This window comes from Odocoileus virginianus, chromosome 6, assembly GCF_023699985.2.
Source record: "Odocoileus virginianus isolate 20LAN1187 ecotype Illinois chromosome 6, Ovbor_1.2, whole genome shotgun sequence".
Classification (NCBI taxonomy): domain Eukaryota; kingdom Metazoa; phylum Chordata; class Mammalia; order Artiodactyla; family Cervidae; genus Odocoileus; species Odocoileus virginianus.
Window position 1 is genome coordinate 38758236 of NC_069679.1, and position 15801 is coordinate 38774036.

The following is a 15801-nucleotide window of genomic DNA, read 5'->3' on the forward strand; positions in this document are numbered from 1 at the left end:
ACAGCTCTCGTTCCAAGTTCTCTCCTCCCCATCATTCTGGGAATTCTGTTCACTTATTTTTGCATTGAATCCCTTGTTTTCTGAATCCACTGCTTCCTAATTTTGCTTTATTCTCTTGTTTTGCTGAAGTATACCATTCAGAAGTCTCCTGAGACTAGGGTGTATAGTGGGATGAATGGTGGTGCCCTAATGCTATGTCTACATCCTCAGTCTTATAGAATCTGTGAATATTTCCTTGTTGGGAAAAAGAGTCTTTGCAGATATAATTAAGTTACAGATAAGAAGATAAGTTACAGATGTGAAGATAAGATTATCCTCAATTATCTAGACAGCATATTACAAAGCAGAGACATTACTTTGCCAACAACAAAGGTCCGTCTAGTCAAGGCTATAGTTTTTCCAGTAGTCATGTATCGATGTGAGAGTTGGACTATAAAGAAAGCTGAGTGCCAAAGAATTGATGCTTTTGAACTGTGATGTTGGAGAAGACTCTTGAGAGTCCCTTGGACTGCAAGGATATCCAACCAGTCCATCCTGAAGGAAATCAGTCCTGAATGTTCATCGGAAGGACTGATGTTGAAGCTGAAACTCCAATACTTTGGCCACCTGATATGAAGAGCTGATTCATTTGAAAAGACCCTGATGCTGGCAAAGATTGAAGGCAGGAGGAGAAGGGGAAGACAGAGGATGAGATGGTTGAACGGCATCACCGCTTCAATGGACATGAGTTTGAGTAAACTCTGGGAGTTGGTGATGGACAGGAAGGCCTGGAGTGCTGCACTCCATGGGGTTGCAAAGAGTCAGACATGACTGAGCAACTGAACTGAACTGAATCTAGGTTGATCCTAAATCCAATGAGAAGTGTTCTTCTGAAAGAAGAGGAGAAGACACAGGAACAGAGAAGAGGGCCTTGAGAAGTTGGAGGAAAAGATTAGAGTGATGCAGCCACAAGGAATGACTGGAGCCACCAGAAGCTGAAGCTGAAAGAGACAAGAAGAGTTCTGCCTTAGCGCCTCCGGAGGGAGTGTGGCCCTGCAGGTACCTCAGTTCACACTTCTGGCTTCCAGAACTGCAAGAGAATACTCTTCTGTTCTTTTAAGCCACCAGGTTGTTGAATTTGTTCTTGGCAGTCTTAGGAAATTAACACAGGACACCTAGGCATAAACAATATTTTTGGAAAATGTTAATGATACATGCATTCTTTTTTAATTTGTGTATTTTTGGTTATGCTAGGTCTTTGTTGCTGTGTGCACGCTTTCTTAGTTGTGGTGACCTGGGGCTACTCTTTGTTGTGGTGCTCAGACTTCTCATTGCAGTAGCTTCTCTTGTGAAGCATGGACTCCAGGCGCATGGGCTTCAGTACTTGTGGTACATGGGCTTAGTTCTTCCATTGCATTTGGAATCTTCCTCCACCAGGGATCTAACTTATGTCTCCTACACTGACAGGTGGATTCTTATCCACTGTGCCACCAGGGAAGTCCATTCTTGATTTATAGTTTGGCTGGGTATGGAATTCTAGTTGCAGAATAATGATTTTTTTTGTATTTATCTTTCCTGATACATTTATAAGTTAGCATTCTTCTCTAATTAAGAATTTCTCCTGTCCACTCCTGTATTTTCTATTTTACTACTAGACTATTCAATGTGTATCATCTGTTCCTATCACTATTCAATATGATGCTCAAATTACCCCCAATTTTAACCAGTGAGAACTCCTTTAAATCTTCTCTTGTGTCTTTTTGATTTTTTACCACCAGTCATTTAGAACAAAGCTCACCACGGATTTTCTCTGTTCCACCTCTGGATCCAGCCATTGCTTTAAGAACTGGTTTATTTACTGGGAATAATATTTGGAAACTAAGATCTAAGTTTTGAATATCATGTCAGTTTTCTTTGTTACCCTTCATAAATGAGTTGTTTTTTAAATCCCTCTGAAATCTTTTAGGATCTTTCCCCTGGCCCCACTCAGTGTTCTGAAATTTCACGATAATGTGTCTTGGGTTTGTTTTCCCATTACTTGTGATTTTTCCAATCTAAAGCCTCATAGCCTCCAGTCCTAGAAAATTGTCCTCAGTTATTTCTTGGTGATGTTCTCCCCTTCATTTTCCCTATTTTTCTTTATAGAACTCTGATATTCTGTTATCTGATATATCTGATAACTGAATATTCTGATATTCTGGATATCAAGTTTTCCAAATAGGTATTTTTCCTCTTCTGGCCATGTCTTCAAATATGATACATTATTATATACTGATTGTATATAACAAGTTTCAAGGTAAAAACAGCTTTATGGTTAGTGAAACTCTAAACCATATAATGCAGAGGACTTGGAGACAGCCTGCTTCTTACTGAAGCAGTGGTGGTGTGTGAGAGAGATGGCATGATGGAAAAAGCAGTGGATTGAAAGGCAGACGTAGGATACCCTTAGTTCTGCCACTTACTAATTTAAGGATTGTGGTGGATTGTATGCAAAAGTGGTTGCCAACAACTCCTTCCACTCATGTAAACATATATCGCTCCCTTTATGAAAAGGTGGAAATTATTTCCCCTTCCCTTGAATCTGGGTTATACCATTTCCCTTGATCCATGGGATGCAGGAAAGTGCCACTGTTTCACTTCTGGGCCTGGTAGCTTCCACTTTCACTCCTTTGAAGGTCATAACTACTCTGCTGGATGGAGGGAAGCCCCTATGGATCTTCCAGCCTCATTTGAGTCTCCCTAAACAATGCTAAATAGACCAGAGATGAGCTGATTCCATGAACTCTGCCCTTTATAGAATCAGAACAAATACATTCGTTGCTGTTCTAAGTTTCTAATATTTGGAAGTGGGCTTATTTCCTAGTAACAGGAGACTGAAACAGAAATTAGAATGTGGACATGAAGTGTTGCTGTAAGAAAAACCTAAAATATGTGACATGGACTTTACTTCCAGACAGTAACTGGAGAGAAGACTGTTACTAGAGTTTGGAAAAGTGGTAAGGAAATTGCCATGGAAGTTTGGAAAAAAAGGCAGCCCAGGTTATGTGTTGGCAGAATGTTTAATGTTACTGTTGCCTGTGGTAACACAAGTGATAGAAAATGTGCCTAATGAACTTGTGAATCTAGCCAAGGAGATTTCCAGGCAGAATGCTGAAAATGCCAGTGGTCTTCTTTTAGCTGTATATGATAAAAGTTAAAAAAAAAAAAAGCACTAAGTAAACATATGTTTGGTTTTTAACCAGAATTCTAGCCAATGAAAGATTTGGAAAATAAGAACTGGCCCCGGGATAAAGATCAAATCATGTGTGGTCGCAAAATCTTTTTTTTTTTCCAAAAAATTTTATTTATTTATCTATTTTTTACTGCACTGGATCTTTGTTGCTTTGCCCAGTCTTTCCCTAGTTGTGACAAGTGGGGGCTTCTTTTTGTGGCAATGCATGAGCTTTTCATTGCAGTGTCTTCTCTTGTTGCAGAGCACAGGCTTCAGTAGTTGTGGTTTGCAGGCTCAGTAGTCGCGGCTCAGAGGCTCTAAAGTGCAAGCTTAGGAGTTATGGTGCACAGGCTTAGCTGCTCCAGGCATGAAGGACCTTCCCAGACCAGGGATGGAACCGAGATTCCCTCCATCGGTAGGCAGATTCCCATCCACTGTGCCACCAGAAAAGTCCCTTTTCTTTATTTTTAAGATTCCAGAAAGATTTAATGTGTTACTTTGAAGGCCATCTCAGGGCTTCTAAGAATCTTAAGTGCATTGTTCTAGCTTGACAAACTCAAAGTAAAGAGAGAGATCTTTTTTAGAAAGGATAATCAATATGAATAATCAATGTGAATTTTGGAGCATTTGGATGTTAAGCCTCATTAAAATTTACAGAAATTCCTCAAAGGTTTTGAGAAAAATTCCATCGGATATAAATTTTGGAGCACGGAATGAACCTCAATAAGATGTATAGAGCGCCCACGGAATTTTAAAGATAATTATATTAATGAAAGGACTGCCAGGTTGGACACAGAAACAGTTCAAAAATGAAAAGAAGTTTCTGGGCCTTCAAGTCTCTACTAGCATGAAGCAGATTGACAGAGCTACTCAGGAACAAACATGGACCATTCTTAAGGAAAAGGAAAGACATCTCAGAGAGTGGAATCAACAGTTCAAAAATGAAAAGAAGTTTCTGGGCCTTCAAGTCTCTACTAGCATGAAGCAGATTGACAGAGCTACTCAGGAACAAACATGGACCATTCTTAAGGAAAAGGAAAGACATCTCAGAGAGTGGAATCAAGAGGCCAGAAGGCAAAGCCAAAGACTGATCAGATGACAGATTAAAGTGAAGATCAGCAAACTATAGCCCACAAAACCAATCCAGCCTGTTTTGGGGTAGCCCACAATAAGAGGCCTGGCAGCTCCAGCTTTTGCTTCTTGAGAGCTGGCTGCCATGACTATCCTGGTGTAGAGGAGGACCTGGCAGATGACAGTCCAAGGGACAGAGAGATTCAGCCTGCTCCCAGGCATTCCAGCAACCCCAGCAAAGGCACCAGACAAATGAGTGAAATGCCTTTCCATCCTGCAACGCCAGTTGAGCAGCCCCACCCAACATTACAGAGAAGAGACTAGCTGTCCCCTGAGTCCTGTCCACATTGCAAAATCACGAGCAAACGGTTTTATTTATGTTTGAACCACTAAGTTTTGGTGGTAATTTGTTAAACTGCAATAAGTAACTTGTGTGCATTTTTTCATCTCTGGACTGAGCAGAAGACCTTATTTGGGCTCCAGTTTCTACATCTATAAAAATCAAGGACTGGATAAGTAGCCTGTTAAGGCCCCCCTCTGCTCTAACATTCTATTATTGGGAAAATAATTCTATCATTTACTTTTAGTGAGTGCCTATCACTGCTAGCTAGCTAGGCACAATTAGTAGCGCTGAGGTGCAGCAGATGAAGCGTGAACAAAATAAAGTCAAGGCTTTGGAGGACAGAATGCACAGCAGCAGAGACATAATCTGAAATTTGTTGTTGTAAACATTCTTCCAACCATGAGGGGAAATGAAAAAAAAAAAAAAAAGGATCTTTGCACAGAGTTTCAAGAGCTCATTTCAACTGGCAGAACTGGCCCCACATTCCTCAGAAAGAGCAATCCATGACCTGCAACAGCTTTCTCTTTATGAAAACACCAGTGTGAAGTTCTGCAGTATGAAGCAGACTCTGGCTATTGAACAGATCTGTATGTTTGGATTTGCTAGATGCCCTAGATAAGCAAAAACATTCTTTTGGATACTTGGCTCCTAGGTATTCCACATGATTTGAATTAAATCTTATCTTCTGTAGAGTGCCTATCACAGCACAACTGGAATCAGAGGCTGTGCAACCAGCCGGGAGAACAGAAGGGAGACAGAATCCAGCCCACCATTATTGTCAGTCTATGGTCTCTTTCTGTTCCAAAATATTCAGGGAGTAGGCAGAAAAACACAATTTCTGGTTGTAAAGCTTTCAGCCTGAATTGAGGAGCTATAAATGTATATGGGCTTCCCTGATAGCTCAGTGGTAAAGAATCGCCTGCCAATTAAGGAGAGGCAGGTTTGATCTTTGGGTGGGGAAGAACCCCTGGAGAAGGAAATGGCAACCCACTTCAGTATTCTTGCTTAAGAATCCCATGGACAGAGGAGCCTGGAGCACTACAATTCGTGGGGTGGTAAACAGTCAGATAGGCCTTCGCAACTGAACACAAATGTAAATCAGAGACTGTGTCAACAGAAATGCTTTATTTTGTATTTGTCCTTCTGATGGTGTCTATTATGTTTCATTATGAGTGGAAGAAACAGGTAACAGTGAGCTCTGGGCTGAGTGTTTAGAGACCCCATTTGTGGTCTGGACTTGACTGAGCTTGGCAATGATGTCTTGGCCTCACCATTTCTTAATTCCCAGGAATGAAATGACGCTCAACTGGAAAGTAAAAACAGACCTTAAGGGAGACAGGAGACTAAAACACAGAAACATCAGGAGAAAGAGCTACCTGAGGTGTGTGAAAGCAAAGAATTCAGAGGTGCAGAGCGAGATTTTGGGGATTCTTAGCAAAACATTCTGGCTACTTTGAGGTGTGAGTACAGTATTTTCACAATCACACACAAAATCATGTTTGCGTGCTTGTTGCCACGGTGGTTCACAGAAGCAGAGAATGAAAAACAAAAACAAAAACGGGAGAAAGAGCAAAACCAAGCCAGGGAGCTGAGGTTGGGGGTGGGGGTGGGGTGGGGAAGCCAGTTAGGAAAGAAGGAAGGGAGGAACTTCTTTGTTGGAACTCGAGGTTCAAAGCCACTGGTCCCACCCAGCCTGGGGCTGCCTGCCACGAGGACGCGCACAGCTGCCCGACACGCGGGAGGCCCGGCGTCTCGGGAGGTTTGGGGAAAGGGCGCCTCCCCGGGCTGGAGGGTGGGATCCTGCTCCTGGCTTCGGCCTCCCACCCGCTACCCAACGGCCACAGAGGCTCCCTGTGTACCAGCGCGCCCCAAGGCGAAGGAATCCTTTGCCAGCCAGGACACTGCGGAACTCCCGCCCAGCGCTCCTCCCGGGAATGGCCGGTCAGAGGTTAAGCTAATATGTTTGCAGACGCTAACCGGGGGCTGGATGCCAACGGCCCAGCTCAGGGGAATCACGATTTATGTTTCTTGGAACTATTCTTCCTTACACTGCATCGACGCCTTAAAAAAAAATGACTTAACCAACCTCATAGTCGACTAAAGTCTTTCAGCTGTACTGATATGAACCTGAGGCAGGGCTGAGAACTCGACGTGGCACTGGAGAAACAGAGAAAGGGAGGAAAAGGGGGCCGCTAATAGGCCTCGGGGAAGTCTCGGCGGCGCTCTACCGGAGGGCAGGGCCGTGGGCGCGGGGCCACTCCCCCTGGCGCGGCCCAGGGAATGTTCCAGGGCGAGGCGGCCCTGGCGGGCGCGCGGGGCGGGACGGGTGAGTCACCCCCAAGTCCGGGTGCGAGCAGGGGAAGGGGCGAGGGAAGGCGGGGCGGGGCGGGCCTCCAGCGCACCGCGAGGATGTGGTGACTATAAAAGCCCCACCCAGGCCAGCCGGCTCCGTTCGGATTCTGGGGAAGCTCAAAGCGCACTGCGCCCGGCCCAGGTAAGCGGCGCCCCGCCCGCCCATCCGCTACAGCCCGAGGCCGCCGAGCTAGCGGGGGTTGCGGAGAGGCAGGGAAGGAGTCAGACTTGCAAAGAGAAGCTCTGGCGACGGGGACCCGGGAGAGGGCCGGAGGGGTGGTCTGCCCTAGGGGCTCGGCGGGGAGGGTGCCCAGTGGCGAGGAGGTCTGGACAGGAGTGAGGGGCGCCGGGTGTGCTTCCGTATGGGGGGTGCCAGGCAGAAGGAGGGGTCGGGCATCCCTCCTGAGTGCTCGTAGGAAGCCAGACGAGGTGGCGCCGGGGAGAGGGGCAGAGGGAGGCCCCACATTCCAGACGCGCCAGACGATGAGGGGGGCTGGGTGTGGCCACCCTAGGATCCCCCGGTCGGGAGGAAAGCAGACGGTGCGGCAGCCTCCACACTGAACACGAGCCTCACGGCCATCTGAAAGTGATCCCCATCTGTTGCAAGTTAACTTGACTTGAAACAAATGTGCATTTGTGGAACTTGTGCCAACCAGCAGGAGGGAAGCAGCTGGACGGACGATAAGGGGTAGGGGCTTTTAGCAGCGACCTCCTGCCCCTACAGAACAGAACAGAACGAAAGAACCTCAGCTCCTTCTCCTTTGTCTAGATTATCCTGTAGGAGAGCATTTCTGATTTCCGTGTATCTGGAGAGTTTCCAACTTGGTTGACCACTTTTGCTTGAGGAAGTAAGTGTCCCCCGTGGCTCTGTGGGCAGAGTTGTCACTGACTTACTGGCGCAGATGCGACTATGAGTCAAAGACGGAGGGTACAGAACAGGGCGTGGCCCCCTAGGCCTCTCCTTGTAGCTCTGTGAGATCGGTCCTAGCGCCTGGTGTGGAGGGCTGTTTTCCATCAAGGCACGGTTAAGACGGTGGGAAGTGGAAATCTATTTCCTTATCCATGAAAGTGGTTTAAGAATTGTACCTGAGGGTTATTATCAAAGGTTCCAAAAAACATGTTCATTCAAAAATAAATTTGTAAGGCACCTTGAAAGCATTGTGTCATACCAAAGCAGTATCATTCTTTTTGTATTAAGATTTTGTCATTTTAAAGCTATTGGAAGGTATTCTCAATTTGTGTATAAAAGAGCAGTACCCTCATAGAGGCTTACTGGGTCTTTATCCAGAACCATAAGGTCATGGAGTCCAGGGTTCTGGACCCTTGAGCTCATACTGACTGTTTTGATAGGTTCTATCCAAAATGTACCATACTGTGCCTGTCCCGAACTTGGTCATTTGGGATGTAGAAGGCACTTCTGTAGAAAGTACTGATAGTACAGGCCCAGCTTGGGGGTTGGGAGTGGTGGGAAGTGGGAAGGAAGATGTGTAGGTAAGAAGAAAAAAAATCACTGAAATATTTTACTGGAAGTCTTCTTAGTTTTAATCTGGCCTTGATCACATTATTGTAATTGTAATTATGTCCTTATCACCATCTCTACTTTTCTCTGTGTTCCTCCTGCCTCCTTAGAGATCCTCCTCCCTGACATATTGCAAAAGCCCAACCATGCTTATCCAGTTCTGATGCATTCCCCCCATCCCTTCTCCTTCATTGTACTTATACCCAGCTGGAGAGTAGCAGATTGAATCAGTATTTGTTAGTATTCAGTATTAGGAATGTTGGTGGTCCTAAACTCCTTAGCAACTCAAGGGAGTTGTGTTATTTAAAAAATAGCGAGGCACCTTTTTGAACCCAAATATCCGTAATTTACAACATTTGATGCTATGGAATCAGAGAGCCACATAATACCCAGGCAGTGTGAAGGAAGATCTCATATGAGGCTAGGTTTCGGTGTTCTTATTGGTCAGGGGCGTTTAAGACCACTGTCTGTGGAACTCTCCTCCCTTCTAACTCCATCTGCTATCTTAAAGGTTAAGCCAGTGCTTTCCCCAGAAATAAATTGCATCTGCCATGGAAGGGTGTGACCATCAAGCTAAATTTTTTTTAGTTGGAGTTTTATGATTGGGGGACTGCCTGGATTTTGTGATTTCCTGTAGTACCAAATGGCTTGCCTGTTGTAAATGCTCAGGAAATACTGCTGACTCACTGGCTTTGATCATGAACTTGGTTTGGGACTGGGGTGTCAATATTCAACATCCTCTGTCTTTGAGCTATTAAAAATACTGTATCAATTGATGTCTGCAGTCATGGCCATTAGTTTCCTGACTGATTTCTAATTTAAGTATTTTTCCTGGCAAGGTAGATATCCTCCTACAATTGTTATTGATTTTGGGGTTTGTAGGCTCTTCCTGCACGGATGGGCCTAGAGTCTGGCCTTTGTCCTTCCTTTATGTGGGACTGTGGGCCTGCTGAGGCATCTTACAAACTTACAAATCCCAGGCTCTCCTGGGCTGCCTTAAACATCTCTTCGTTCAACAATATTTATTAAACATCTACTATGTTCCACTATGGTTTCCCTGGTGGCTCAGATTGTAAAGACTGCCTGCAGTGCAGGAGATCTGGGTTCAATCCCTGGATCGGGAAGATCCCCTGGAGAAGGAAATGGCAACCCACTCCAGTAGTCTTGCCTGAAGAATCCCATGGACAGAGGAGCTTGGTGAGCTACAGTCCACGGGGTCACAAAGAGTCGGACATGACTGAGCAACTAACACTTCATTTTCACTTCATGTTCCACTCACTAGTATCAGCACTTAGGGATACAGCAGTGAACAAAACAGACCAAAAGAAAAAAAAGCACCACTCTGCTCCCTAGGTTTTAAATCTAGTGAGGAGAAAAACAAAAATGAGTGAATTGTATAGGCAATAATTGATTGTGAACTTTACGTTTTCCCGAATTAATATTAGCTTCCGAACTTGACTGGGGCTCATTTCCCCTTTAATCCAGCTGTTCCCGAGACCTGAGCTTCATGTTTAACCTGCTCAGCAGTGTGTTGTTGCAGGTTATCATGACTTAACCTGCCTTTTGGATTTGACTGTGAGAACAGAAATGGAATGCTCTTTTTTTTTTTTTTTTTTTGCTTACAGGAATCCACCTCCTTTTTTTTCTCCCCTGGTGCCACACCCTATTCTCATTGTAGGCTATATCAGAGGACAGCAGTCTCTGAATAAAAGATTCCCCTCACTCAACTTGTTCACCGTCAGGTCTCTTCTTCCTCCTCCAGTTGCCAGATGTGGCCCGCATCTACTTAGCTGGGGAGCAGGTCAGCAGAAGGGGTTAGGAGGTGCCCAGGCTTGCCCTTCTCAGTGCGTCCACTGAGATGACCTCGAAAGCTTTCTTGTAGGGTACAGCCTGAAGCTTTTTAAACCGTCTTAGTTCAGTCTTGTCAAGAGAGAAGTCAGTGGCATACAAGTGGTCTGAGTTATCCTCCCAGGCTGGGTTCGGAAAGTTCTGAGGCAAGGGAGTGTCTGTCACATGGACTCCCTGCCCTGTGTCCCCTGCCACACCCGTCTCCACACTCCCAGCTCACAGGAAGTCAGAGTCCCAAGGCCACTTGCAAATCCTTACTCCCTCCTTCCTCCTTTCCCACTTTGCTTGCCATGGCAGATGTAGGTTACTTTTCCACCTTGTCCTGTGGACAGAGCTAGGCCCCAGGGGGCCCTGATGGTATAAAGGTGGTATAAGTGAGGGGCTGTGGGAGTTGGGAAGAGCTGCAGATCACGAGAGAGAGTCTGTCCCCTGAATGGACCTACTGGGCGCTACAAAGATGTGAATGGAGGCTGGGGATTGACGCCGCCAGCTCTGTGTGTGCGGAACTAGAACTGTATTTGAGATATTCAGTCTGAGGAAGAGAAAGAAAATTGAGAAAGGAGAGTGTATTGGAAAAGAAGGGGAAAAGGACAGAATGTGGGAAGACCCAGTGTGTGTAAAACGTACCAAAATGTCAGTAAATACCTTCAGTGTGCTGAGCACCGTGCTCAGACCTATGGGGAAATGGCAATGAATAAGATGGAAACCCTGGGGGCGAGTCGAGTGGAAGACCAACTTTCTGCTCTCAGCTCTGATACTCACAGACATGCCAGGAGAGACAGGAACCCGGAGCAGGGAGAGCTGCAGGAGAAAGTTCACAGTAATTTTTGTACCCTGAAGTTGCATGAGGATGTCAGCTGATCCGCATTGAGCATTCCCAGTACTGGGGACTTGAAAAACCCAGACATGGAGGTCACAGAATAGCACTGAATGTGTTTGGAGAATTACCAGTCCAGTCCGACTTTGGTGCTGAGTATGTGTACGTGTGTGCGTGTGTGTATGCATGTGCTTTATTTATGGAAAAGTAGGTAGAGTCCAGAGTGTGGAAAATCTTGAATGCTGTGTAGACTTTTTACTGTAAGCAGCAGGGCCCCACTGGAACTGAAATATGTGGGCCATAAAACACTGAAATTGAGTTGTAGATGCGACGGACGACCTCGATTTCTCAACCCTGAGAGTGCTTGGAGCCAAGTGACATCATTCTTCTGCATGTCTCTTTCCGCCTACTCTAACCCTGCATCAGGAGCATCAGGAGATTGACTGAGAGGCTCTGAGAGCTCGAGGCTGCATTGTGTCTGAAGTTAGCAAACAAATATTGATTCAGATCAGGCAGCAAAAGGGACAGGCCAGAGCAAGTGCTGCTGTGTCCATCCTGCTCTGAGCAAGGCCACTGGGCAGAATACCAGGATTTCTCGGGAATGACTTGCGCCTGTGACTCAGACATTAATCAAGACCATAAAAACCAAGGAGAAAACTGGGTGCTTTCAGAAAGGTTCTGTTAAATAAAAATGGTTTGGGGAAGGGGTGGAGAGTGGAGTATAGTGGGAGCTCCACCTCTTCCCCCCCACTCATGCATTGTTTTTTTTTTTCTCCTTGCTTTTGATTTAAAATTTCAGTCTGGTCCTGTAGACATAGGACTGCAAGCAAAGGCTTGGTGGGGAATCCCAGCCCTCCACCCCCTCACCCTCACCCATTTTTTTTTTTGGTTTTAAAAGTCGTTTGTATCATCCAGTTCCTGATTGATTCATCATGGTTGCTAGGGATGTGTTTTGCAGTAACACATCAACACTCCACATTTTCAAAGTGGGTGTGCCCACGAAGCTGCTGGGTTATACTCACGTTGTGCTGTGCAGATGAGCCTGTTGCAGTGTGTTTTTGTTTGTTTGTACAAATTGCTCTTTGGGCTTTCTGGATCTGGTTCTTCATAATTCATATCAGTAGAACTTGTTTTTAGTATTTGAAATGCTAACTTCTGGTTTTCTTTTTTTGTTTGTTTTCCACCTTTTTGCAAGCTTTGTTTTACTTTTTACTGGGTGGGGGTTAGGGGAGAGTTTAAGGCTGTTTTACTTGTACGACTTGTAACTCTGTTGTGGAAGTGAAGCATTGAAGTACAGTATAATCTTTTTTTTTTTTTAAGATAAACCCTTAAGTTATCCTTAAGATAGTCTTTATGTTCGATGTAAGTTGCCTGTTTTCCAGCAGCTGCACAGCTTTCTTTAACGTCTAGCTTTGTACTCTAAAATCTTTGGTAGTCAGACAATTAACAGCCTCATTAATGTTTTCAAGGCCAGAGGAAACCATTCTGTTCCCTTCATTAGGGTGGGGTGTCTGAGTTCCCTTCCCAGTGATGACTTATTTCAAGCCAGTTTGAAATGGGTGTGGCTCTTTCAGTCAGTCTTCTTGTACCCCTCTGGTTATTTTCTTAAAAAACTTTACCTGATAAAGGTAATTTTAACAGTCTTGACTAGTCACCCAGCCCTTCTCTGTTATGTGTAGGTACTCATCAACAGATTGAATTTGCTGATTTTTTTTTTTCCTTTCCTGCAAGTTGAAACCAGTTGGAGATCTGGGTGAGGCTGTAGTGTTGGAAAGAGTGATGCAATTTTCATGTTCCATAGAGAGATCTGCCAGAAAAGAAGTGGTGGTTCTGCTTATAATGGGCTTATGAATTTTTCATTGTAATGAGTGGTCAGTAGGGGTGGAATTGTCCCCTATGGTATGGACAGTTACCTTCCTAACAGTAGGTACACCATGGCAGAGCTATTGTTTCAGTAAGAAAATTTAGCCTCCAGAGCAAATACTGTGAATGGATACTGTGAGTATTGGGGTCAAATCCCTTTCCACGGCCACAGTTAAATATGCACCATTCAGAAACTTACCTCTCAGGCCCCCACATGCCACCACATTAGACGTGGCTGGTTATATACCTGGCCTTGTGTCTTCACACCCCCGGAATACTCATCCGCATATCATCTCCTCTGACTTTCCCCTGTTGTTCTATCTTGAGCCTTCCAGAGTGAGTGATTGCCCTTCTCAAACTAGTCGGTATGTCAACTCTCAGATATTTAGCCAGCGTCATGCATGCTGCTCTTATCTTTCTCTTCTCTTATCTTTCTCTTGGAATGAAGACCCAGTGTGGTGAAGCTGAAAGGGCCCTTGAGTCTGAGGACCTGGACCTGGGCCCCTGCCTCCCTCATTAGCTGGGTGACCTGGTCTTGTCTTCCTGGGCCAAGAAAGGAGGAGAGCTGGAAGGTCCTGCAGAAGTGCAGTCGGTGTTACATAGTTTTGTGTGTGTCTGTCTCAGCTTTTAATGAGGGGCAGGCTGAGAGAGAGAGAGTGTGTGTGTGTGTTAGGAGCTTGTTGATTGATTTCCTGGGTGTCACCAGTGTTTGTAACCTGCAGTAGCCCTGCCAAGACTTTCTCTTTCCACTTTCAAGGGTAGCAGCAACCTGACATCTTCTCATTAATCAAATGCACTATATTAAGCTAATGTTTTAACAAATATTATGAGTGGCAAAGCCGGCTGTTTCTTCTGGAGATTAATTAGTCATCTGCAAAATGACTTTGCATTGCCAGGAGATTGGATGTAGTGAAGAGACCAGGATATGGGGAAGAAATAAATGGATTGGCGGTAGTGAAGAACTGAGGGCCATGTTTATTTCTAAGGTGAAAATGTCTTTGCTGTTAAGCTTGCATGAAGTAGGAAGTATTTATATGGATGCAGAAGGACAATTGCATGGAGAAATAGCAAGTTTCGTGGATCTTGTTTTTTGGTTATTGTGATACTCTTTCTCTGCAGAATGCTTGTAAATAGTAACATATCAATGTTAACTATGCAAAATATCAATTCATTGTTTCTGAAAGTTTATTTAGCATCTAAAGTGTGAAGAGCCCTCTTAAATCTGTTGGGGAACTGGGACTCTGTCCAGCAGATGACTGTTTTTGTTGAATTGTACTGTGTAGTTGCCATTTGAATATGTGATGCATGGCAGGAACTCAGGATACTGTTTCACGGCAAGTAAGTTGAGTGGCATCAGAAAGTGTTTCTGACACCGAAAGGTGGGAGACAGGGTTGCGGCGAGGGGGCTGCAACCACTCTATTGAAGCGTATGCCAAAGTGCTAGTGACTTGAGAAGTGGGCAGAGTCAGTAACTAGGAGAAGATGAGGGGAAGACAGTGAGATAGGAGACACGAGTGAAGATGCTGTGGATTACAGTAGTTATGGTATGTGTGAGGAGAAGCGAGGAACAATTTGGCTCAAGTCCACTTTGTTTTTTTTTCTTTTTGAGGGGGCTGTGCCGATTCTTCCTGGTACCATGCAGGCTTCAGTAGTTGCAGCATGTGGTCATCTCTAGTTGTGGTGTGTGTGCTTAGATCCCCCCCGACGTGTAGGATCTTAGTTCCCTGACCAGGGATCGAACCCACAACTGCTGCATTGAAAGGTGTGTTCTTAAGTAACTGTTGGGCCACCAGGGAAGTCCTTCAAGTCCACCTGTGCTAGGGAATAGCTAGCGGGCTGGATGGAGCTGTAGTAAGAGAGCATCACAGAAGGGTGGATGGTGAACTGTTGTGACACGATAAAATAGAGGAATGTAGTTGATAGTGGCATGAAAGAGGCACTGAGTTGGTGAAAGAACAGAACGACTATGGATGGGAAGGGAAATCTGTGGGCTTTTTAAAATCCTGATTGTCTGTGTCCATGTGTGTGGGCATGAGAAGGATTAGTTGAATCACATGTCCTGTGGTTTGTCCAGCACCAAGGGATCCATCTAGGGCATGGTGAGGCAGCTGTCTCCCAGGCTGGAGCTCAGAGCCGGAAAGGCAACTTGGAAGAACTACCTGGCAGAACCTCATCTGCCTCTGTGGCTGCGGATTCCTAAATATCAGAACTGATGTGAAGTGCCTGGTCTAATAAATCCATCCAGAAACAGTTCTGATTTACTGGTCTTCTTTTTTTTCTTTGGCATTCTTATTTCTTAGCTGCTTACAGTGAGGCCTAGAATTCCACAAGGCAGAGGATAACAGTTTACCCCTCACTGCAGACCTAGTCCAGTTCTGACTGAGCCCCATGAGTGAGAGTCAAGGCCAGGTGGCCCGTGTCCTAGGGGATCCAGCTCCGCTTTGGTGAATCTCAGTGGGATACTGAGGTGACCCTATAAAATGTTTCTTGGCCCAAGGTGAACTTGGGAATTATTAGATTTTACATTCTTCTCTCACACTAAGTCTTCCAAACCTGGTGTGTACATTACTCTGACTTAAGCACGTCTCAGTTTGGACTGAGCACCCTTCAGTGTTTGATAGCCGGAAACTATCAAATGGCTATCCATGTCTGGTAGCCATGTGGTTGGTGGCTAGTATATTGGACAGTCTGTGCTGTGTACTGTGTTTAGTCACTCTGCTGTGTCCGACCCTCTGTGACCCCATGGACTGCAGCACACCAGGCTTCTCTGTCTGTAGGGATTCTCCAGGCAAGAACAC

The 15801-nt window shown here is 45.3% G+C and overlaps 1 protein-coding gene across 4 annotated transcripts in view; it reads left to right on the forward strand.

Annotated features, from left to right (window-relative positions):
* Positions 1-2896: 2896 nt before the first annotated feature.
* The window catches only part of ANXA2 (annexin A2), a 48677-nt gene continuing 35772 nt past the window's right edge, over positions 2897-15801 (forward strand). Inside the window, exons 1-2 of one of the 4 annotated variants that reach the window (XM_070469202.1) lie at positions 6967-7098; positions 7726-7804. The gene's annotated coding sequence lies outside the window, so the exon portion shown is untranslated. Of the gene's footprint in view, positions 2976-6911; positions 6931-6966; positions 7099-7725; positions 7805-15801 lie in introns of those variants that run through there. The other 3 variants (XM_020894113.2, XM_070469200.1, XM_070469201.1) reach the window with 3 other exon arrangements.